The sequence below is a fragment of the Acromyrmex echinatior genome, chromosome 9, assembly GCF_024713525.1.
Source record: "Acromyrmex echinatior isolate Ae372 chromosome 9, ASM2471352v2, whole genome shotgun sequence".
Taxonomy (NCBI): domain Eukaryota; kingdom Metazoa; phylum Arthropoda; class Insecta; order Hymenoptera; family Formicidae; genus Acromyrmex; species Acromyrmex echinatior.
The window spans coordinates 1167270-1192019 of NC_141860.1; the positions used below are offsets into that span (position 1 = coordinate 1167270).

Genomic DNA, 24750 nt, shown 5'->3' on the forward strand with positions numbered 1-24750 from the left:
GCGTCGAATAGATAGAAAACCAGTATTTGTATATGTAAATGAAATCTGTTTACCTCTAGAAAAAAATCCGAAAAGAAATCATGTTTTTGTAATAATGTTACGTTTGATGTCGATTAGTACTTTCTGTGAAATGTTTTTTTTTATAACTATCATCCGAATGTATGAAAATTCTGAATAATGAATCAAATGGCAAAAGTGCGATGATTAATATAATTATTAAGATGTCAATATAATTTTATAATTCATAAATCAAAAAGCCTTTATATGTGCAATATACAAATAATTTTTTATTAATTTATTAAAGTGATTCTTCCTATAGTTGTTGGAATACATATTAAATTTTGGGCTGACTTTTGAACCGTCGCCTTCTTTTCCCCCGCCGCCATCGCTCAACGCTCGACGCACGGTTGAGCCGCCACACCGGATCGCGCACGGACATGTATCTAAGGAGCATTGCACTATAAAAAATATGCTGCGATCGTACCTTTCAGCAAATTATCAATCCTTTACTTTCCTTAGTCTTTTGTGATGTCTTCTTTATTCAACATGATTTCTTTATTCATATGTTGAATAAAGAAGACATCACGGAGTTATTGGAGTTAAGTCGTCATTCCAGTTTAAAATTACGCATTTCGTTCTGTGTCGACTCTTATTAGCTTTAAATTGGTATTATTAGTATTCTATATTAAAAGATATTACATTCTGTGGCATATAAGCATCAATAATTCTTTGAAAGAAAACCGGATGTATCATAAAAATAATAAAGTAATATTTTAAAAGTTCATTACATTCAGTAAAATGTATTTATTTTTACTTATTAATATGATGTCCAATCACTGTTATTAAGAAAATAACAATTATGTAAGAAGGAAAACATTTTCATGATAATTTGTTGAAAGATATGATCGCAGCATGTTTCTATACTCGAAACGTGACGCTCCTGAGATGTACATCCGTGCGCGATCCAGCGGTTCGGTCGTTGAGCATTGAGCGGTTGTAAGGGAAAAGTAGGCAGCATTTCAGAAATTGGCTCGAAATGTGCAATTAATTCCGAGCATACTGAAGTACACATATAATTTTTGTAATTTAAAAAAAATATATTTAGAGTAATATGTTTATTAATAATATGTTTATTATATATTAAAAAAAATTACGAAAAAGAAAAAAGCAGGATTGAACGTAGAATTCAACATTCTGATCTCGCAGCTAATGCTCGAGACCATGTTAAATTTTTGCGTATCACCTCTACGAACGCGGTACATAAAATACACGGAAAATTGTAAACTATATCTCGTTAACTATCGCGTGAAATCATTTTTTCTATTATGAGAAAAGTATATGATTAACTATTCCGCTTACAATATCGTGAGACTCGTGGTAAAGAAATCGGGCCAAACATGAATATCATAGATGAGAGCCGTGGTACGTCTATCAGGCCAAACGTAAACAACACATTCCAGGCTGTTGATTATGCGTCATCGTAACTTAAATCGTAGGGCAAAGAGTTAATATAATTTAATAAAAGTTATGTATTATTTAGAATGTCTCTTTCCCCCTTATGATACACGCCAAGCGACCGAGATCGCCGAGAAAGAAAAATTTTCGGTCGCTAGAAATAAGCAATCAGAGAGAAAAAGACAGACTCGCTGTTTTGCTAGACTAGCCCAGCTCAGCGTGTCCGCGCGAAGACTCACCGGAGAAGACTTACATTCGGAGCTGCTAGTTCTTTTTGTTTTTCTCTGCTTTGCTTTATCGAGACGACGAAAAATAAAAGAATTTTAAATCACAAACACGGATGCTAGTTCTCTGTTTTTTTGCATGACGCTGTACGCGTAGAAAATAACGACGTTATATGAATCAATTAGCTGTAACCAGTGATCCGCGTTTACAATATCGTTGCCGCGCAACAACTGTCAACTCAGTAGTGTAGTAGTGTTCTACACACATCGATATACTATATATGTATATATATATTTATATAGTGTTTTGTGTCCACAAAATAGAAAAAATATAGTAGTAGAAAATTGTCTGCCTTTGATAAAAGAAGGTTATAGGTGCTTTCTAACAAGCGATTCACTCAGTACAACGTAGTGATTATCTCATCCTTACATCCGTACATTGACGAACAAGACTATAATGATATATCGTGTCACACTATGTCTCTTGTTAGAAGGCACTCTGTAAAACCAGAATGGGAAAAGTTAATATCTTTATGTCATTCGTGAAAATATTACTTTTATTTATCATACAAATGATATGGTTAAATGTTATAACAATAAATTGTGCTTTGTCTAATTATGATCCAATGTCAGAGACGTTCATCGTGGGCTGATTATTTTTAATTTACTGCTAGAGGCGTTAATCGTAAGCTGACGAGCTATAACAAAATGCCACAGCTGTAAATCGTGCTTTGGCTAATTATGATCCAATGTCAGAGGCGTTCATCGTGGGCTGACTATTTTTAATTTACTGCCAGAGACGTTAATCGTGGGCTGGCGACCTATAACAAAATGCCACAGCCATAAATCGTGCTTTGGCTAATTACAAATAAATGTAGGCGTTCATCATGAACTGACTATTTTTAATTTATTGTCATTCCGATTATCAAATCTGGTGAAATACGATTACGGAACCAATTTGTAGAATTTTGCGTCTGCAATTGAAGAAACGTGAATGGATGCATTGTCATGATGGAATCAAAAACTGATTGCTTGACATGACTGAAACAAAGAAACTAAACTGAACACATCTGTTTGAAATTTTAACAATAATTCTGTAAAGGATCAAACTTTTCTAAAATTAGCAGTTTGATATTTATGGAATCATTTCTGTATTAGATCGAGAATTTTTCGAACTTATATCCTCGTATAAGTCAACATATCAATAATAACCGTGTATTAAAGTCTACAATAAAAATAATATGTTTCATTTAAAAAAACATGGATGTAACTTTAATGTGACCCTGCAAACGCCACTCAAGGTCAAACTGAATATCAGTAAATAAATTCTTTGCAACCTTACAACTTTTGTCCGAAGCGTTTCTTTCAAAAATGTAAGGGCCTTAGCACAAGGATGGCCGTAATTGAGTCATAGAACGTGAATTATAGTCATGGGTCAACGCATTATATTTTGCTGTACTATGTATGCCGATATAAGTACGATTCACATTCCTTCACAATTAGTTATAGTCATCTTTATGTTGAGCTCATAAATCCGAGGTTTTTTTGGACCTTACATATAATACAGGGTGATATATTAGGTGTTGGAATTAATTCGTAGCGTTTTACAAGTGATGGGAAGTACTTTCATTAATGTATTTTTTAATGCTCATATGAAATAAATAACATTCTTTCATTTAAAAACGCTACGAATTAATTCCAACACCTAATATAATATCCACATAACTATGATCACGATTTTTCTAGCACTTCCGATGATCTGACAAAAATTAGTTTGGACAAAAGTTAATCAGTTTTCAATCGGTGTCCCGATAAAATCCTCTCATTCTTTATTGTACATATACAATTTATACCTTATTTTTATTGTTACGTCCTACAAATTTTAAAGCATCCGGTTCACTTCGAAATCAGTATAACCCGCGCTAACCAGAAATCGCCAGTTGCAATTCCGTCCGAGTGTAAACTTATCGCAACTGAAGTTAACTATACGCCACGGCAACTGCCCATCAGACGCTCTTCGCGGACGCCGGATCTCGTTGGCCACTCACATAGAATCTACTCGATATCTTGGGGGCAGCTAAATAGTAAGTTGTAATTATTTACAGTCCACCCCGTGTTTCCCCGCATGGAAAAACTCAATTATTGAGCATCAATACACACACACACACACACACACACACACACACACACACACACACACACATATACGCATTCACAAGTTATGGATAGTATGTATTTATTTTTGTAAAAACAAGTTATAATGTACAAAACCTTTTGGTTATTATTTTGTTAATAAATGTAACTTAAGATATTCTTCTATTTTTATTAAAATCACCCCTCGTATTCACTTCCCTTGAATATCTGAGATTGCACGAGGTCCAGTCCCTGGTCAAAAGAATTAAGTTCCTTGACCGAAAAAGTAGGACCGACGTTCGCACTGTCTAGCGGAACAGGTGTCATAGCATCCCTTCGGACGTTGACCCACATTCCGGGACTTAAAAGGTGCGTACGACTCACAGATGTTCGTACCTGTGCGTATACCTGTGAGATTGAGTCTGACCGTCCTTCTATACCCTCTCCATTCTCTCTCATTATCTCCTTGACCAAATTTTCAAGGGTTTGGACGTAACATTATCTTATCCCTAAGTTAATTTTTCGTCCCTATTTTATCTTTCAAAACCGAAAATTCCTTTTCTCTTTTATAGGAGAGTATATTCAGTTTCTTTATTTAAACATTCAAATCAACAGATAGATTACGTTATATGCGTCATACAAATTATCTACAGATTATTCTAAAGAATATCTAAGAATATCACACGATCTTTCTCAAAGAAGCCCTCCTATAAAATAACAAATATAAAAGTGTACATTAACATTAGTAATAGTATGTATTATATTAGCGTTTAACAATTAAATAATTAGCAGTAAAATAGAAATCTTCCTGAATGCGAGAACGAATATCTTTTTTTTCCTTTTTCTTTTTCTAATAAAATTAAATTAATTTTAAACATATGAATGTAGTGAATTTGCTTCGCATAAAGGATATTAAGGAAAACCGAATTTTTACTACAAATTATTAAAACTCAACTATTATATTAAGAATAAACTTGTAGAGTGGGGAGTAGGGTTTACACGGAGCCTTGCTGCCTTATCTCAAGGAAAGCGCGAGTATAGGTTCTATCAAATTTTGAGGAGTATTGATTGGTCCTGAAAGGACACTCCCACACTCATTTTCAAATATAAAAGGAGCTGTCAAAAACAGAAACAGTCAGTTAGTTACAGTCACGTAGTTACAGTCAGTTAGTTATAGTTACAGCTACAGTTGCAGTTACAGTTATAATTATACAATCAAGATGAGAACTATCCTCGCGCTTCATCAGAACCTCACTTTTCTTTTTCGCATTGTTTATTTTAATTAATAATAATTTTGCTTATTTTAATAAACGGAAATATTAAATCGAATCTATCGACGGAATCTTTAAATCTCTAATCTTCGGTTACATACAAGTACACACACACACACACACATATATATATATATGAGTATCCGAGAGGCTGTTGCGACTGTCGCTGCCAATAGCGTGGCCCCCGTTTATTAACACTTCCTCGGAGAATTCATAATTTTCTTATATCTAGAGAGCTGTTACGACTGTCGCTGCTAATAGCGTAGCCCCCCCCCCCCCCGTCTTACGACGGTTCTCCGGAACATTATTATTGTAATTCTTTTGTGCATTACCTTCATGCCAAAGGCGGACGAAGACAAAGAGAAAAGAGATTAAGGTTCCAAATTAAATCGGCCCTTATTTCAAACCAAGATCCTTTCCCCTATTTTCAAAAACTTGCGCAATTACTAGATCAAAACAAACCGATAGACTCACTCCGCGAACTTGTCTACACTCTAAAGAAATTGGAGGTCAACCTCACTTTCCTAATTACAAAAACATTCTAAAGGGATCCACGTAGATTCGTCTATAAACTTCGCGATCTTTTTGGCACCAGATTCAAGATTATCCTTCCTATAAATTATCCGGTACTTTCCAGTGAACCGCATTCTTAACGGCATAACTTAATCTCCGATCCCCGAGTAAATTGTTTAAATACATTGACTCAAAAAACGGAAAAAATATCAACAGCAACATTCATCGTAACAAAAATTTGATGACAGCGGTGGGATACGCTCTGTTAGGCGGAAAGGAAATCGCAAGTGACTAAGATATGCGAAAGTTTTATCTATGAGCAAGGTAGTGCATACTTCGCCAGGAAAAAATCTCGTAATAAATAATACCACCATGACAAAGTCGATATCGTCGATCTACAACGAAGACTGCAACAACAAGAACATGTCATTCGTTAATTGCAAGAACATTTAGAACAATTACAAGATACTTCAACATCTACAACATCTACCGACCTTAATTTCGGGAATTATATTTACTTTTCAATCAGAGACGCGTTAGAAGCTGTATCTAGTTTTGACGGAGACAATATCGCGTTTACTCATTTCGTGGAAGGATTTGAAGAAGCGCTCAGCATGATTGCGCCTTCACAAGAAATTATCTTAGTGCGCGCAATATGTAACAAATTAAAGGGTGATCCATCCTCATAGATCCATACTCGGGAGAGTATTTAATTCTTTACAGGGTTTAGTCGAATTTTTACGTAGCAAGTATGGCCTTAGAGAAACAGTCTACGAGGCGTAAGCTCAACTCACTTACATATGTCAGAAGAGAGATGAAAAAGTTATGCGAATTGTGTCCGCGAAATAGGAAAACGTATAATAGACGCTCAAAAACGATAATCGAATGAAATTAGTCACGATTTTAAGAGTCCGTGGACGAACATTTAAGAGTGTATTTCCTATGTGATTTAAATTCGGAAATAGTAATATCAAAAGAAGGAATATTCGAGGAATTGGAGAGCTATAGACGCCGAAAGAGAACTCGAGACTATGAAAACAATAAGACAAGTAGTGCTGGAGAAAAAACGTCTAGCGATAACAAACACACAGATAATGCGTCCATGCGTCGGGTAGATGCCAAAGCGATAACGTGCCAATACTGCTATAAAATCGGGCATACCGCCGACCATTGTAGATTTATCAGCAGCAATCAACCTAGACGAAATTTTTTATCTAAACTCAAGCCAAACGAATTTCGCATTGAATAATCGAAATTACAACAATACGCGAATACCACCACCCCTGAGAGGACCAAAAAATCCTGGTAACGTCTCAAATTATATGTAGATATTGCAAAAAGGTGGGACATGCAATTGAAAAATGCTGCAAGCGAGCACTTAACAATCAGGTTCGTAATAGCCAAGCGCAGGGAAACGGGGAAATTCCTGCGAAAACAGGGGCGATTCTGGGAAATACAAACATATACCCCGCTCGAGCGATAACGACGGCATTCAATACGGATATCGAACAATAAATCTAACGCGCACGGAAGAAGTACTAACAGTCAGACTAGAAAGCAGAGACTTGAACGGTTCTTTAGAATTCCTAATAGATAGCGGTTCGAAGCCAAACATTATCAAAAAAGGATTCCTAAAATCTAATGTCCAAGTAAATAAGAACGAGATTCTAAAACTAACGGGAATCACGGCGCATCATGTGTCCACCTTTAGGGTTAGGACATCTTAGGACGTCCAGTCGCGTATCATTTAGTGGAAGACGAATTTCCTATACCACAGGACGGAACAATAGGCTCCGATTTCTTTAATCAATGCAAAGCCAACGTAAACTACAAGACAAATCACCTGGAATGGGATGATATTAGGATACCAATATCATCGAACTTAAGGAAATTCTAACTATTCCTGCAAGGGCAAATTCACAATTATACATTCAAATCGCTAATTCAGAATTAAAAGAAGGATATGTCCCTAAACTAAATTTGGCCGAAGGCGTTTACTTAAGTAATGCACTGGTGACCGTACGAGATAAAAAGGCACACCTATAATAATAAAAGGTAATAAGTACGACCGAAAAAGATTACGATGTATTTGTGCCCACTATACAAATATTCGAATTCAATGAATTAACTAATCTTAAATTTAATTCTAACTCTAATTCTAATTCAAATTTGAATTCTAATTAAAAAATCGATTCAAAAACAAATTGCAATTCTAATTCAAGTACAAATTCAATATCAAAATTAGAATCAAAATCAATCTCAAATTCTAACTAATTCTATTATAATTCAAATTTGAATTAAAAAATCGATTAAAAAACAAATTGCAATTCTAATTCAAGCACAAATTCAATATCAAAATTAGAATCAAAATCAATCTCAAATTCTAACTCTAATTCTAATATAAATTCAAATTCGAATTCTGATTCTAATTCAAAAATCGATTCAAATACAAATTGTAATTCTAATTCAAGTACAAATTCAACATCAAAATTAGGATCAAAATCAATCTCAATTTCTAAATCAAACTCTATTCCTAATTCAGATCCAGATTCAAATTCAATATCAAATTCAAATTCAAATCGAAATTCTAATATTAACTTCAACTTAAATTCATTTAAAATCTGGACCAACTTCAAAACTCAATACAATTTTTCCGAGTTTAGAATTAAATGGAATATCTTGTGTAGAAACAAACAAAATTTTTCGGTATAATAAAATAATAGAACTTATCAAACTCGATCATTTGAACAATGAAGAGCGTATGGCTGTTGAAAAATCAATAGAACAAAATGCAGATTGCTTTTATTTGCCAGGAGAGTCTCTCGGATTCACTAATGTTCTGCAACATCACATTCATACAAATGATAACGTTCCGATACACATAAGACAGTACTGATTCCTTCCTTACGCATAAAGAAGAAATCGATCATCAAGTAAAAGATTTACTAGACCAAAATATTATAAAACCATCAGAATCTCCATATAACACTTCAGTTTGGATTGTCCCAAAAAAGACCGATTTGAACGGCAACAAACGGTGGAGGATGGTGTTAGACTTCCGCTCGGTAAATGAAAAAATCATCGGCGACGCATATCCACTTCCCAATATAACAGACATTCTCGACCAATTAGGAGGTGCTAAATATTTCTCGGTTTTTGACCTAGCTTCTGGCTTTCATCAGATTAAAATGCACCCGGACGACAGCCATAAAACAGCCTTTTCAACTTCTCATGGCCATTTCTAGTTCGACCGAATGCCATTTGGTCTAAAAAATGCTCCGGCCACATTTCAAAGATTAATGGATAGGATACTAACTGGAATACAAGGAACGAAAATATTCGTCTATTTAGACGACATCGTTTTGTATGCAAATTCATTAAAAGAACACGAAATTAAATTTCAAAAATTAATAAACAAATTACGTGAAAAATCATAATTAATCAAATACAATCCATCTAAAAAGTTACTCGAAATAATATTAGGTGTTGGAATTAATTCGTAGCGTTTTTTAATGAAAGAATGTTATTTATTTCACATGAGCATTAAAAAATACATTAATGAAAGTACTTCCCATCACTTGTAAAACGCTACGAATTAATTCCAACACCTAATACATAAATTTGATCGCAACTACAGAAATGCCTATATCCATAACAATATATATCTTCTATATATTTAATCCTTGACTTTTATGAACAGTGATAGCATTACTTAAAGATAAAGGAAATTATTTTTGAATAACAAGTGCTTTAGCCATCACTTGAAACTTGACACTTACTCTTTCAATAAAATATTCTAAACTAGATGATAAAAGAAGAAAGTTTAATCTTTTCTATATAATTAGTGTATCCTGCACAATTGAAATAATTGTAGCAATTGTGCCATTAACAAGATCCAAACTGGCATCAATATTGCATCTTATCATAACTTTCGCTTCAATTTTAATTGAAATTTGTTTTGAAAATCCAGTTATTCTATTATTATTATCATTATTATTATAGTTAATATTTTTGATCTTTTTTTGATATATGAAATATATTCAATATCATCTTCAGCAATTAACAATATTTCTTTTGAAGAAATACGATTTAACATTGCAGTGTTGAGAACGTCACACATATTACAAGTAGGTAAAGGTCAGTAAACAAGTAGTATCAAAAGATAAATTATCTATAAAATTACATATTTAATCTTGCTTCTTGAGGCTCACATTTTAAGGAATATTTTTCTTTTTTCGAGAATATCAGAATCAGATTTTGTTAATAAACCAATATGAATTCTCGAGAGTAATTCACGATAAGATTTGTTTTCTTGCTGGCGCGTATTAATCGTCAATTTGTCATAGTCAAATAAGTAGTCCATTAACAGTACGAAACCAAAAAAATTTTTAATTTTTTCATTTGATAAACATAAAGACAAGATCTTCATGTACAGGAGGAGGAATTGAAGCAAGTCTCCAAATAAAAGAATATGCTTTTGACCAAACCAACCATCATCACAGTCATAACATTGAATATTCAGATAATCGTAGATGTATATACAATAAAGTTAAATTAGATATCATTGGTACTTCATCAATTATAAAAAGAAAAACATTTTTAAGATCTGCTCGTAAAACTTTTAAAACATGATCACCTAATGATTTGTACTTAAAAATATTACCATGTTCAACTGGTAATTGAAACAATCTATGTACTGTCAAATCATCAAAATTAAACACTGCTATACCAGTAGGTGCCGATATAGCAATATCCTTACTGAGACTTTGTTTTATCCAGCATTTAGTAAAGAAACTTTTTCCAATACCTTCTTCTCCACCAACATATAATCATAATAATTTTTTATCTGACATAATGGTACTAATTTATCGAATACTCTTTTTTGATCTGCATTTAATTTAACATCATTTTAGATATATCGATTCTTTTGTTACATTTATTATCAAGATCTTTAAAATCTTGCATTATTTCATCATTTGAATATTTTGAATTCCTATCGGATTATCAGGAACATCTTGTGACTCATGCTGTTTCTCGTCTAATTGTTGTTGAACTAATTGCTTTGTTGTTTCTAATGCATTTTGCAATTCTTCCATTTTTTTATGATATTGCAATATTTGAATAAGATATAATTCTATCTTATGAAACGATTCTGTACATGTATCACATCTTTTTAAGCTCTGCTATTTTTCGCCACGGTTTGAACATAAGAAGTAATGAAAAAAGATATTCTTCTGGCTGCGTATTAATATTATATTTATAATGATTAATAAGATATCCACGCTGTCGCCGTTTAAGATAATAACCCAACAAACACGTAATTATACATAATTTTAATTTTTTGACTTGTAACAGTTATGTCAAAAGTTACATAAATTTACGCAGAATGAATTCTCAAATTTGTCGTCCTATTTTACCTATAATAGTTACATAACACTAATATGATTTAAATACAAAACGGCGACATGATCGGTACATAACAATTATGTATTAAGATGAAATGCATATATAACATTTATGCAATGCAAAATGTGTCACATCACAAATGGGTGAAATTGTTATTTATTTGTTACTTATTGACATAGACTTCTGATTTGAAGAAGTTTTTGGGTTATTTCTTATTATTAAAATTAAATTAAAAAAGTAGCTTATATGTGTTACAACTTTTTTAAAATAAAAAAAATATATTTTTAATACGTAACTATTCCGGAATCATCGTTAATTTCAATATATTCTCGGAGATGGTAAGCAAACGGCTCATAGATACCGAGTCGTTCCTGTACAAACATGCCCGCGACCAACATTTCGTTCAAAACATACGTGTATCTTGCTCCTGTTCTAATCAATCTGACTCAACCTATCTATCTCAAATGGCATGCGACCCTCCCTTGTGCGACACTCGAAAATTTGACGATCACGCACGTTTCGCGAGAAATCAGTTCGCTTACCGATCCCGATCAATACGGATCATCTATTGATAGTCATTTGTAACGCTTCTTAACCCGAACCTGAAGAGTGAACCACACAAAGTTCCATCGCGTATTACCGCATTCTGTTACCTAACGTTCTCGGTATACGCGGTATACTGCCCCGCGAGGGCAGTCAGTGCGTGAGAATTATGTGAATCTTCGGCAAGATTTGCCGGTCTCGTTGCTGCTCGCAATACACTTTCTTTCGAACGGCTGTAAGAAATCAACGTCGTACGAAGTGCGAATTATCTGTGCATGCATCGAACCGAATGCATAAAGTATCGGCTTACCGCCTGCTTCGAACAAATCTTAATTCAAGTCAACAATAAATTTCGAATTATTACAACAAAGAGAGTCGTCGTTATTTACACGCCTTCGCGAGCGCCTTCCATACAAGGTGACACCAACGTCACAAATACACACACACACACACACACACACACACACATATTTTGATTCTTCGAGCCGGATCGTCGTTAAGGAAAGTTATTGTTTTGCTTAACCCTCGAACATTCCGAGTCGTTTTTCCGTTGGAAATCATGTCGTCTCTCGACATACAGCAGATAGGCGTCATATCTCTCACACTCACTAATTTTAAAAAGCTGAGACAAGCCAAGATGACACGTACCATAACGCGGCAACGCCTCGCAATCCTCAAAGAGATCTTTGCCAGATGCCAGAAACTGGATTGCAAAATTACGCTGGCTGCGGAGGGAACGAGAAATTGAAGGTAACCCATGCGTACTTTACTCACAACTACTTCCTGACGTGTGAGGACTATTACTACAAAGCTGCTGACTACATGGCTGAGGTATTGGACTACCACGAAGTCCGTAAACCCCGTCTCGCTGCACATGACGTAAGTGGTCTTAATAACTCGTTCCGGTCATCGTCACATCTTTCGAGGATCAACCTGCCGATTTTCGATAGAAGTTTTGATAAATGGGAAAGCTTTCGCGATAAATTTAAATCGATGATCTATGATGATCAGAATTTAACGAATGTCGAACGCATGCATTATTTGTATTCGTGTGTAAAGGGGAATGCAACTACCGCTCTTGACTATCTCGCGATAACCAATGATAATTTCACTATCGCATGGAATATTTTCGTTTCCTGGTGGTGATAATAAACATCGCCTTATTACGATACATTTACAATCGCTTTTCAATTTACCGTTGCTCACGACAGAAACCTCCAACGATCTTTGCACGATCGCTTGACTTGTTTTTCTAATTGCACAAAAACTCGATCGCGAAGATCATCATGAAAAGCTTGGGAATTTAAACTCGATGATAGATTACCCGTTATTACACGTTATCGCGAACTTGATCAATTTCTCGCATCTCGCATTCGCGCGTTTGACGCGATTGCAACGGAGAAAATCACAGATGACCTCCAAAAGGAAAACTTTCGTTATTACATACCGTTCGCATCTACCGTTCTGTTCTTGTGTCCATTATGCAAAGCGAACTATTTGTTCATATCAATGTTCTATGTTCCTCAAGCAAACCCCATCCCAACGTTTTGAATTCATTAAAAACTAAAAGCTGTGTGAACTGTTTCAGTATGAAGCATGCTGTGAAAGATTGTACAAATTCTCCTGCGTATTGACAATGTGGTAAACGACGTCACACGTTGTTACATTTTAATAATTCCGTTAAGCTTGTCGACATTAAGCAATCGTCGACGTCCGCATCCACGAGCAAGAATGTAATCGCCGTCACTACACACTTATTATCGAAAACCATAACGCCAAGTTCCAAAATCTTGCTCGCGACCGCGCGCATGCAAGTTTATTCGCCTTATAAACGTCACCGTTCGCGCGCTTTTTGATCAAGGATCCGTCTCTATGTCTATCTACGAATCGCTTGCTCAACGCCTACGCCTTTCGAGAATTAATCGCTCCGTTTCCATTAGCAAAATGCAGTCCGTCGTGAGTCACGCTGCCCAAATTACAATTATTCCAGCGTCTCGCGATGGACTTGCTTATACTATGACCTGCTTTATACTTCGATCATTAACGAAATATTTACCAAATCGATACCGTATACGATTGGAAACACGTCGCAGGACTCAAACTGGCCGATCGTAACCCCCTGAGTTCGGATCCGATCGATCATAATCGGTGCCGATCTATTCGGCATACTCGTTCTCGGCGGTGTTCGAAAAGATTCCGAACATAAGCCCATCGCACAAAATATGACTCTCGGCTGGATTCTTTCTGGATCAATAGTTTCGTTTTCGACTACTGAGTCAATTTCTGCACTTGCGCATCACGGAGTTGTTCTTGAAACTCTCGATCGCGATCTTCGTCGCTTTTGGATTGAAATTGAAGAAATGCCTCAGAAAACTCTGCCTCGAAGGAGCCCTGAGGAGCACCAGTGCAAAGAGCACTTCCAAGCCACACATTCCCATACACCGGTAAGATGCTATATCGGGAGCTCGATCCCGTGGATCATGGTTTAGCCACTCATAAGGTTCTTTAAGATGACGAGCACCTTAAGGTCTTAGGAATACTCTGGAATCTTAAGATATCTTTCAATTCCGCGTGATCGTATCGATATCATCCGAACGAGCCATTTTGTCGACGATCACTAAGATTTCCTTTAGGATGGGCTACTCCCGTCAGTATTACCGTCAAAATTTTTATGCAGCGACTGGTCCCTCCAATACAGTGGGATGACAAAATTCTTAGCCAATTTCTTGATCGCTGATCCGATTATCATCAGCGACTTCCGTGTCTCAATAGCATTAGCATTCGCTGAACTACTTACGGATTTCACACTCTACACTGCGTCCTTCATGGGTTTTCCGACGCATCGGTTATAGTTTTCGCTGCTGCTGTGTATCTTCGTACTATTAATATGGATGGCTCAATCACCGTCTCTCTTCTCGCCGCCAAATAAAAAATGGCCTCTCTTAAATCCATCAGCGTCCCGCGATTGGAGTTGTCCGCGGCGTTGCTTCTCGCTCGCTTGATGCATTTCACGCGTTCAGCGCTCCAACTTCTGAGTATCACTGCTGAACGGACTTCACCATCACACTCGCCTGGCTCAGTTACCTTCCCGATGGAAAACCTTCGTCGCCAATTGCGTTTCAGTTCTGCAATCACTTCTTCCTGGAGTTTCATAACGTCATGTGGGATCTCGCGTCGCGTCATTCTTCGTGGTCAAAATTGCTACGAACTACCGCTTATCTGTATCGTTTTCTAAATCGACTCCGGCGCTCTAAAAATCCACAAGCGAATACCACGACTTTACTCCCCGAAGACATTCAGAACGCCAAACGGCCTACTGGCCTACTGACTCAAAACCAGTCCGACATGTTTCCGAATGAGATCGCGGCTCAACCATAAGCGTCTGGTGCCGAAGAACAGCCCGCTCTTTGTTCTCAATCCTTATATGGATGAGGGTAGACTTATGTGCATTTGAGGAAGACTCCGTCGAGCTCTCTCAGGAGCGACAAGGAATCCCATCGACTTACGCGCGCACTCGCTGTTAGTCCTCATTATCCAGCACCATCATCTTCGAACGTTGCATGCCGGTTCTCAATTAACTCTAGCGTCATTGCAACACGAATTCTGGATTCTCCGGGCCCGTGCCACCGTTCGATCTGTTTTGTATAAGTGCATATTATGCACGCGTGAATGCGCCGCCGTCAAACTCACTGGGCGACCTCCCGGCTGCGAGAGTCAACCGAACCGCTCGCCTTTGTCCATACCGGCGTGGATTACGCAGGTCCGATCGCTATCCGAACGACTCCCGATTGAGAGCATAAATCGCCTATATCGCTTTATTCGTATGCCTCACGACCAAAGCTCTACACTTAGCTCGTCAGCGATTATACCTCTCCTATTTTTATCGTAGCGTATCAACGATTTGTTTCTCCCCAAGAACTACTGACGTATATTCTGATAACGGAACCACATTTCACGGCGCCGATCGTGAATTATTCAATACACATGCAAAAGCAAATTCGTGATCCTAACTTCCGAAACCGACTCTATAGACGGAACAACGTGGCACTTCCTACCCCCTGCGTCGCCGCACTTCGGCGGCCTGTGTTAAAAATGTCAAGTATCATTTAAAACGATACATCAGCCTCCACACGCTAACTTTGGAAGAGATGTCACGCTCCTCTGTCGGATCGAGAAGTGCCTTAATTCACGCCCGATCGCTTTCATTTCCGGTAATTTCGATGATTATGACGCTTTGACTTCCGATCATTTTTTGGTTGGAACCTCTCTTATCGCTCTCGCCGAACCAAGCTTGATATAAATGAAAATAGACTTTCGCATTGGCAAATGGTTCAACAAATAACTGGAGGTCTTGATCCGGTGATTACTTGCATACCCTTTAACAACGTCCAAAATGGCACGTTGTCCAGCGACTGACCAAAGTCGCCTCTGGCTTCACCGTGTCAATGAGAATTTGGTCGAATCACAGCGTGAATTGTCATCCTGGTGATAACAATTTAACTCGCGTCGTAACTGTAAAAACGGGTCGTTCTGTAGTACAACCAATTGTAAAACTTTATTTTCTACCTGTCGCGATCAATACCGAAGAATCTAAAGATTCCGTCACGACGGGCGGAGTTTCCGTTGAACGTACTCGATGTTACTGATATCGCAAACCGTAAGCTTCGATTATATTTTGTTCCGATTTTTATATTAATTCATTTTCGTTGTATCATTAATGTATCTTGCAACATTCGAGGCGGGCGGTATGTTCCGGAATCATCGTTAATTTCAATGTATTCTCGGGAATGGCAAGTAAACGGCTCATAAATATCGAACCATTCCTGTTCAAACATACCCGCGACCAACATTTCGTTCAAAACATGCGTGTATCTCGCTCCTGTTCCAATCACGCTGTCTATCTCAGATGACAGTGCGACCCCTCTTGCGCTACACTCGAAAATTTGACGATCGCGAACATGTTTCATGTGCGAGAAATCAGTTCGCTTCCCGATCAATGCGGATTATCTATCGATAGTCATTCGTAACTCTTCTTAACCCGAACCACACCGAAGTTCCATCGCGTATTACCGCTGCATTCTATTACCTAACGTTCTCATACGCGTACCGCGAGAGCAGTTAGTGCGTGAGAATTACATGAATCTCCGGCGAGATTTGCCGGTCTCGTTGCTACTCGCAATACATTTTCTTTCGAACGATTGTAAGAAATTATTCGACGTCGAATTACCTGTGCACGCATCGAACCGAACGCATCAAGTGTCGGCTTATACGCCCGCATCGCTTACCGCCCACTTCGAACAAATCTTAATTCGAGTCAACAATAAATTCTGAATTGTTACAACAAAGAGTCGTCGTTATTTACACATCACCTTGGTGAGCGAGCCTTCCATACAAGGTGAGACTAGCGTCACAAACACACACAAACAATAATAAAAAATTTTCTTAAATGAAAATTATTTTTTTACGTTATAAAAAAATTATCCCAACAAAAAAAGTAATTTTTTCTTATTACTTCGAGAACATTTTGTATACATAGATTATTTAAAACACAATACGTAGGCATTAATCTGTTACGAAAGTTTCGTTCGCAATAACTATAATATATATATATTGTGGGTTAATATTATGATTTTTTACGCCATTAAATCTCTCCAAATTGGAATATCTAATTGTACTTTAATCTTACTAATTTCAGATACACTTCTTTTGTAACAAAGTCTTTCACATGAAACATATCGAGGTGTGTCCATGGAACGATTAGTAAACGCTTTAAATGCTTTACTATATTTAGAAATAATATTATAACTTAAAGTAGTTAAAGTCTGATGATGTTTGTATATATTTATTTGTTGTTGTTCCAAGATTATAATTTTATTTAATGAATCTATATCAGCAGAACTTATAGCCCCCCTCCCTCTTCTAGATTTATCATCTTTATATAAAATGCTGGGTCATTTGATCAAATATATAATATTCCTCATCTTTGGAAAATGAGGTGATAATAACTGAACAGAAAGAGACATCACTTTACAAATAGTTGGATGAACGTAACAATTATTTGTATGGCTCAATTTATTAATCGAAGTGTTTATTATACATTTCTAATGAAATTTATGTAACAATTGTGATATTTTCATTAAATTTCATTGAGTAGATCAGCTAAGCGGGTTCTAACTCGAATCCTCTGAGTAGGGAGCGGGGCGCGGAGGTTCTCGTAGGCGCGAGGAAGGTCTCCAAGCGGCGACATCGCTGTTTATGTAAACATAAGACTCCGATCGATGAATTACATAAACATGATACGCGTGATGACATTCTGCTATGCGTTCCGTATTTTTTTCGTTACCCGCCACCCGCCGTTGCCCACCGCCTTCCCCAAAAATGTATCGGCTTGCATACACTTACTGCATATATTGTACTTACCATATCTCTCTTCCTCTTATGTTTCCGCCGCGTTGTTACTTCCGTTATATCTTCTTCTCGCACACAAAAATATTTTTCATATGTTTATTATTTAATGACTTAAATAGAGAGAACGTTTAATACGGTGGCGGATGCTGGCGGCGCGCGTAATATGATAGCGCTACAATAAGACGCGAGAGAAATTGTGCTTGAGCGTGTGCAAATTGTTATGCAGAGACATAACAATATTAAAGTAAATACTATGTTTAATGGTGAATTTATATCAGATGATAAACGCTCGAATAAAAGTATCAGTACGAAAAACTATGAATTTTTTAATTCGTCCGATTTACAAGAATGGTACGCGTTATGCATTGTCAAGCCCATCTTAGCATCGCTCGAGGAATTTCAGAAGCGCAATAGCGGATGGACGCTGTATCTTAAATTTGACTGTTAACATAAACAAGTACTATTGCATGTGGGATGTCACATTGGAGTTACCGAGGGAAATTAAAACGAAGAAAGTTGTAATCAACGTTCAATCTTTAGACAATGTATATTTTGCCAGGTCAGTGATAGCCGCTTTACACCCGGCTCAAAGTAATACAAATTGAGAGTTACCATATCCACATTGTACGACGGTATTAAATCTTAGAGACATCCAGTTTCCAATGACATTGAGTCAAATTTAAAAAATCGTTGACAGGTGTGATACCATATCCGAGAACGATTACGCGCACGCCGTCAACATGTGGCAGCGATTCTCCATTTGAACGCTCGGTGAATATAGCGATCTATATTTAAAGACAGATGTTTTGTTGTTAGCTAATTGCCATATTTATCTGCTTTATTTGCCTAACAGGTAAAATTTACCGAAAGGTGGAACAATCGGCCTTAAGAAGGGTGTTTACCAAAATCGCCAAATATTGATGTTTCGTTGTATCAATTAGGTATAAATAAGCTGAATAATTAAAATTAATATACGCAAAATTAAATTCTTATGTCTCTAATAAACAAAGAAACGCTATTAGTCTAAAATAATTCGAGCAAAAGGATCACTTTCAATTTTAATGATTTCAAAATTATTTATATATCCCGTTTTTTAAAAAGTACGCGATAAAAGTACTTAATTTTTAATTATGAACATAATATATGTTTACTTGATGGAAACGAATATAAGTCGAATACTTTTATCACGGATACGAAAAAAGTTAATCCTACATTAAAATAAATTTCAATATCCCGCAAAATCGGAGAAGTTTTGATTCAATCTGATTACTTTTGCCAGTGAGGGGCAAATTTGATTACCTAGTTGTGTATTAAAGACCTTTAGATCCAAGTTTATTTTTATCTCTGAAATCGGAGAACTTCGAAATCAACCGGATTAATGTCGTCTTTCCTAGCAAATAAAATTAAAATCAATTAAATCGGTGTTCCTGTAATTGAAATGAATTGAGCCGTTACAAGAAAAGTATACGAATCGAGCGGATTATTTTGGATTACCTATTCATCCGATTATTCGGATCTGTTTGGATTGATAACAATATGAATTAGAACGTAATGAATTCGAATCGGAAATAATCTTCCAAAGTGACATGAAAACCGATTACGATTTCTCCGGAATTGAAACCAATTATTTTTTAATCCAAGCGCGGATTGAACCAATTAAAACTTATACCCGATCACAACCGATTACAACCGATTAAAACGAATTACATTTTAATCGGGCGTTTTCGACAAGGTTGTATTTCTTGTTATTTGATTCTATTTTTATTTTATTTAAAAAGATTCGCATTGATCTCTGCAAATTATGTGTATACGCATGTTGAGCGAAGACTCAGAGTAATAAATAAAACAGTAATTATGTCTAGCAATAGGTGCACGAAATGGCAATATGTTAGATAAGGATGTATTAAATGTATGCATTAGATGTATGCATTAAATGTATGCATTTGAATGAGACAGAATGATAATGTAAGTAATGAATTAAAGATGTCACTATTATCGCTTTTTTTTATTTTGAAATTTAAAAAGTCTACACTATCGACATCAAGTTCTGTCACTTCAGCATCGCCTTAAGGTCATACTAGCGTAACAATACGTCTAAAGGTGAAATCCCAGCGTACAGCATATCAGTATATGGCGTAAAGGAAGCTAATCACAGGATCTATGCCCGTTCTCGCCAGCACAAATATCGAGTGTCCCATAGAGCACATTTGTGCCAGCGTAATGATCAATAAGTCATCTAGCAAACGAGAATGAATTAAAATGGATTCAAATTTTCAGAAATACGGATTCATGAATGTTAAAATGAATTCTTTTCAATTATGAATGCATCTTTATTCATTTATAGGAATTGCATAAAGCAAATGTCTATGCCTTTCAATCTAAAAATAATATTAGCATTTTCTGTGCATCGTGAATACTACTCAATTCAGAATTGAAGAGGAAGGACAGTTTTTTTAATTCAGTTAAATTCAAAAATAATATCTGCAATTTCTGTGCAACGTGAATACTACTCCATTCAATATTCTGAAATGCAGTTTTTCAATTTAATTTTAAGTAAATTTCTTCTCCATGAGACACCAGTCTTAAGGTAAAATCCCATGGAGTCAGCATAAAGGTGTAAAGGAACTAGGCCAATCACAGGCTTGACGCCCGTTATGCCACAAATTCTCGTTGATTTTTTTAGCGTTCCAACATACGTTACACACATACGCACAAATTAAATATCGCTAGCAGATTTGAAAACGAATGCGAGCAAAAATTAACTCACGAATAAGAAATTATTTTTGTATATATATACGTGAAACAATCTGCAACAGATTTTCAAATGTTTCTAAGGTTATTCAAAAATAATTAAACAATTTTTCTCTGTCTTCGAAAATAATTTCTTGCACCAAATTATTGCTAACTCCTTGTGCCACTCGTCTTTCAATAGTAAAAATTGGTCTTACCCAAAATTTTTGAGTATTGCGTCAAATTGCAGAATCTCTTTTCTTCTCTTCAGTTCTTATTAATTCATATATTATATACATTGAACTAATTTTCGTCGAACAGTTTCTTGACACAAAGTACTTTCTGAACATTTATAAATTCTCAAATATTTTACTAAATGGATTAACATTATTTCAGAGTTCAATATTTTAGTGAGATCATGCACATTTGTTTTCACTTTATGTGATGTATGTGTGAAAACGTCAAGTTTAAAATTTCATTGACTGTCTCTTGGGGCGCCCTGCCAAAAACAGTCGATTAAAATCGATTAAAACCAAAATAATCTGTATCGATCGGGATTCTTGCATCGAGAATAGAATATTAAAAGCGATTAAAAATAAATAAATCGGATTTAATGCGCTTCATACGAATTATAATTGGATCAATGAATCTGTTTTAATCATAAATTCCCCTATTCCTATATATTTCCATGAATGAAAACGAAATCGTATTTAATGTAATTTTGATACCTGAATCCAATTTTGTTGTGATCAACAAAAGTAATTCGATTCAATCAGAATTTCTTCGATTTTGCAGACGATATTGGAATCCGTTTTAAAACAATCCGATTTTCTCGCAATCGGCAAAAGTAATCCTATTTAATCGGAATTTCTCTGATTTTGCGGACGATAATGAAATCGGTTTTGATATAACGAGAATCTGATTTTGTCGTGATCAGCAAAAAATATTCGATTCAGTCGGAATTTCTCTCAATTAATGGTTGAAAATTAAATGGGATTTATTGCAACGTAAATCCGATTTTGTCATGACTAATAAAAATCGTTCGATTAAATCAGAATTTCTCCGATTTTTCAATAAAAATTATAATAAAATAAATTGTCAATGTACAAATTTTTGTAAAATTTTATTTTCATCGTTACAAGTATGTATAATAAAAACAAAAATTAAATTCTTATGTATCCAATAAACAAAGAAACACTATTAGTCTAAAATAATTTGACCAAAAAGGATCATTTTTAATTTTAATGATTTCAAAATTATTTATATATCCCATTTCTTATAAAGTATGCGATAAAAATATTATACTTAATATTTAATTATGAACATAACATATGTTATTTAGTGGAAACAAGTATAAGTCGAATACCGTCAAAAAAAGTTAATCCTCGTTGCATTAAAAACAGATTTCAATATCGCAAAATCGGAGAAGTTGTGATTCAATCTGATTACTTTTGTCGGTGAAAGACAAATTTGATTACTAGTTATGAATTAAAGATCTTTAGATCTGAGTTTATTTTCATCCCCGAAATCGGAGAACTTCCAATCAAATCAACCGGATTAATATCGTCTTTCCTAGCAAATAAAATTAAAACCAATTGAATCGGTGATCCTGTAAATGAAATGGATTGAGCCGTTACAAGAAAAATATATGATTCGAGCGGATTATTTTGGATTACATATTCATCCAATTAATCGGATCTATTTGAATTAATAATAAATTAACAATATGAATTAGAACGTGATGTATTCGGATCGGAAATAATCCGTGAAAATGACAAAATCGATTACGATTTTTTCGGAATTGAAATCGATTATTATTTTTTTAATCTGAGCTCGGATTGAACCGATTGAAACTGATTACAATTGATTGAAATGGATTATATTTTAATCAGTTTTAATTGGCCATTTTCGGCAGGGCGTACTTACGCTGGCATAAGATCAATAAACCAATTACATGTCTTTTTACAAAGTTTATTTCCAAAATGGATATTCAAAGAATCTTGTGATTCCGCAAATAAGAATGGATTAAAATGGATTCAGATTTTAAGAAATATGGATTCAGGAATGTTAAAATAAATCCTTTTCAATCCTGAATGCATTTCTATTCATTTATAGGAATTGCAGAGAGCATATCTCTATGCCTTTCAATCTAAAAATAATATTAGCATTTTTTGTGTATCATGAATACTACTTTATTCAGAATTGTGAATAGCAAGTACATTTTTTTTAATTCAGTTAAATTCAAAAATAATATCAGCAATTTTTGTGCAATATTGCTCCATTCAATATTCTGAATATGAAAATTTTTTTTTTCATATTCAGTTTTTCAATTTAATTGAATAAGAAAAGTTTTTATTTAAAAATGGACATAAATGCTACTTAAATTATTCAAAATTGTAAGTAGGAAATTTTTCGTTTTAATCCAACTAAGTTCAAAAAAGTTGTAACGTAAAAATAATTGAATTATGTTCTTTTGTTTCTCTTTGATTAGAGATAAAAAATCGATGTGAACACTCGCAAACCAAGTCGATCACAGCCCGAATATTACACTGATCACGGTGCACGACATCGGCCAAGCGAAATTAGATTATCCGACACTTATCCAATGTTACCTCATAGTAATGTAAATTATTTATATTTTATTATTTTTGTTAAATGAATAAGGTGAATTATGCTCTATGTGAGACCGAGGATGAGTATCCCCTACTGTCTGGTTGGGAGTAGCCCAATTTCTGTCTCTTCACTATTTAGCCAAGTGACTAACTAAAGAGTATAATAGACATAATTATTAGACATTATAATTCAATGAATACTTATTTCACTCACCCTCCTTCTCCATCAACTCAGTTCAAAGTGCAAGTCAATTATAAGAGGTGCTATTACAAGACACACATTGTCATTCAACAAGAATATAAAATGGAACAATATAAAATATGTAATCGTCACATGTGTTATCCAAATGGAAATCAAATACGCAATAACCGCCAACATATACAAATCAAGCGCCTCGTCTGTAGAAATAAATATAACTATACGTCAAAGCGTAAAGTATAATAAACAAATGCCTTAAAAGCGGATACACAATGTCATTATTTGAATCTCTTTAATATGTTCACATACGAATGCAAAAATTCCATGTCTGATTGCAAATTTAAACTATTTGATTGTAATCTAATATTCAGCATCTCCGAAATGAGCCTCCTACTTAATTGTCTTTCTCTATGTAGGATTCTTACGTTCATTCAAATTCATGATTATGTTCCAACCTATGTTATGTGATTACAATATAACAGGATTTTTGATGTCATTTCAATATTCTTTTATTCTCGTTTTTAATAGATGTCCTTTTTGACCAACATAGTTTGCATTGGGCTACTCCCAACCAAATATTATAGTAGGGAGGTACTCATCCTCACATAAATCATAATTTCAATCTTATTCAACGTTTTCCTATCTATACATTTATTATAATGTTATACGAATTGGCTGAAGATGGTTCGAAGTAAACCGAAACGTTCTAAGAAATTTGTATTGGAAGTCTTTGTTTTTAATATATTATGTGAACTTTTAAGATTGTTATATAAATTGCGTACCAATTCCCACGCTGTGTAACGCTCTAATTGTCCCGTAAATTATTTAATAGTTTTTAAATCTCGAGAGCCCGATTAGTATAATATTTTGATTTTCAATCGGTAAATGTATTATTCATTCTCTACTTCAATTACAAGTTAAGTAAGTTAAACTTGTAACAAAATTATATAGATATAATAAAAATATCATTATTTAACAAAAATAATAAAATATAAATAATTTACATTACTATGAGATAACATTGGGTAAGTGTCGGATAATCTAATCTCGCTTGACCGATGTCGTGCACCGTGATCAGTGTAATATTCGGGCTGTGTTCGACTTGGTTTGCGAGTGTTCACATCGATCTTTTATTTCTAATCAAAGAGAAACAAAAGAATATAGTTCAATTATTTTTACATTACAACTTTTTTGAACTTAGTTGGATTAAAACGAAAAATTTCCTACTTACAATTTTGAATAATTTAAGTAGCATT

At 35.0% G+C, this 24750-nt stretch overlaps 1 long non-coding RNA gene and 2 pseudogenes across 1 annotated transcript; 1 reads left to right on the top strand and 2 right to left on the bottom strand.

Moving 5' to 3' along the window:
• Positions 1-1960: 1960 nt before the first annotated feature.
• Positions 1961-16966, bottom strand: LOC147908473 (uncharacterized). Its single transcript, XR_015546175.1, has 3 exons — positions 12194-16966; positions 2577-2720; positions 1961-2500 (listed from the first exon to the last, which is right to left on the bottom strand). It is a non-coding gene; the product is annotated as an uncharacterized LOC147908473 (long non-coding RNA).
• On the top strand, positions 5838-9208 carry LOC147908474 (uncharacterized; annotated as a pseudogene).
• LOC147908475 (uncharacterized) lies at positions 9302-11400 on the bottom strand (annotated as a pseudogene).
• Positions 16967-24750: the final 7784 nt, after the last annotated feature.